Here is a 2,090-nt window from a genome sequence, read left to right on the forward strand (position 1 = left end):
GTACTCAGTGTGCAGCATAGATGACAATTGTTTTTTTTGTGAAATAAAATGATATGTATATAGTAAATAAAACATAGGATTTATTCTCTCAAGTGGAACTGCATATTCACTCACAAAACAATAGCTATCCTTACCTGATTGTTTGTTTCTCCTCTGTGATCCTACATTAGTGCTTAGAATGAATAGTTTCTGGGGCCGGCAGGTGGCGTGATGGTAAAGGGCTCTGGACTCTCACATGGCCAACAGTGGTTTGAGTCCTGGACTTGGTGGTTTGCTTTCTCACTTTCCCTCTCTCCCTCTGTTTCTCTCTGGTCAAATTAAAATAAATAAATAATTAATTAATTAAAGTTAAATTAAGAAAAAAGAATGAATAATTCCTAAGTGGGAATGCCATTTTTACAAGAACAGTGTACAAGGGACCAGCAGTTAGCATAATGGCTATGTTACTGAACTCCCATGTAGTTGACCATGGTTCAAGTCTTGGACCCGGTGGCTTAAACTCATGCCAGGTGCTTGTGCGTGTGTGTCCAAGATCCCAAGAGGAGAATGGAGGACAAGGGAGGAGAAGGGATTGTGGCATGGCCATCCCCCACCCCCAACCAGGATAATTTCTCACTTTCCCTTTCCTCCTTCCAGAGAGTGCACACACCCTATAGCAAAAAAATAAAAAAAAAAGATAAAAAAAACCAAGAACAGTGTACACAGTTGTGACTGTGTCACTAAATTACGATATAATATGTGATCCTGGACTTTTTACTTTTTTATTCTGGGCCACAGAGTATTCATTGTTGAAATGCATATAAGTTCTATGCTTAAAATTCTTTTTTTCCATGCTCGCTTCGGCAGCACATATACTAAAAATTGGAACGATACAGAGAAGATTAGCATGGCCCCTGTGCAAGAATGATACACAAATTCATGAAGCATTCCACATTTTTATTTCTAAAGATACAAAAGGGCAAATCTCTCCCTAATTCATTCTATGAAGCCTCTAACACCCTCATCCTTAAAACAGATAAGGACAGGACAAGGAAGGAAAACTATAGACCAATATCTCTGATGAACATAGATGCAAAGATTCTCAACAAGACACTAGCAAATCGTATTCAACAACTTATAAAAAAGATTATACATCGTGATCAGGTAGGCTTTATTACAGGAATGCAAGGTTGGTTCAACATATGCAAAACCATAAATGTAATACATCATATCAACAGGAATAAAGAGAAAAGCCATATGGTCATATCAATTGATGCAGAAAAAGCATTTGATAAGATACAACAACTCTTCATGATCAAGACTCTCAGCAAATCAGCATAGAAAGCTATCTATGGAAAACCCATAGCAAACATCATCCTGAATTGAGAAAAGCTGAAAGCGTTCCCACTAAACACAGGAACAAGACAAGGATGCCCACTCCACTCCTTTTCTGGAGAGATTTTCACTATAGGGCGCGTGCGCTCGCCAGACAGAGAGAGACATAGAGTAGAGAAGTGAGAAATCACCCCCCAGGGAGGATGGTCATGCCGCAATCCCTTCTCCTCCATTCTCCTCTTGGGATCTTGGGCACGTATGCACATGCACCTGGCATGAGTTTTAAGCCACCGGGTCCGGGACGTGAATTGCGGTCGACTACGTGAGAGTCTAGCGACATAGCCATTACGCTAACTGCTGGTTCCTGTCTCCACTCCTTTTGAATATAGTACTGGAAGTCCTTGCCAATGCAATCAGAAAAGAGGAAAAAAGAAAAGGCATTTGAATAGGAAAAGAAGACGTGAAACTCTCTCTATTCACAGATGACATGATTGTATACATAGAAGACCCAATGGTCTCCATGGAAAAATTACGGGAAGTAATACATGATTACAGTAAAGTTGCAGGACTTAAAATCAATATACAGAAATCGATACCAGTTCTATATACGAATAACAAGCAGACTGAGATAGAACTGAAAAAAGTTATTCCATTTACCATAGCCACCAAAAGTATATGATATTTAGGAATAAATCTAACCAAAGAAGTTAAAGACCTCCACAAGGAAAACTACGAGAAGCTAAAAAAAGAAATTGAAAATGACACAAAAAAATGGA

At 39.0% G+C, this 2,090-nt stretch overlaps 1 non-coding gene across 1 annotated transcript; it reads left to right on the plus strand.

Moving 5' to 3' along the window:
• Positions 1 to 830: 830 nt before the first annotated feature.
• On the plus strand, positions 831 to 938 carry LOC114006536 (U6 spliceosomal RNA). Its single transcript, XR_003548238.1, has one exon. It is a non-coding gene; the product is annotated as a U6 spliceosomal RNA (small nuclear RNA).
• Positions 939 to 2,090: the final 1,152 nt, after the last annotated feature.

This window comes from Tupaia chinensis, unplaced genomic scaffold (genome assembly GCF_000334495.1).
Source record: "Tupaia chinensis unplaced genomic scaffold, TupChi_1.0 Scaffold148646_1, whole genome shotgun sequence".
NCBI classification, from domain to species: domain Eukaryota; kingdom Metazoa; phylum Chordata; class Mammalia; order Scandentia; family Tupaiidae; genus Tupaia; species Tupaia belangeri.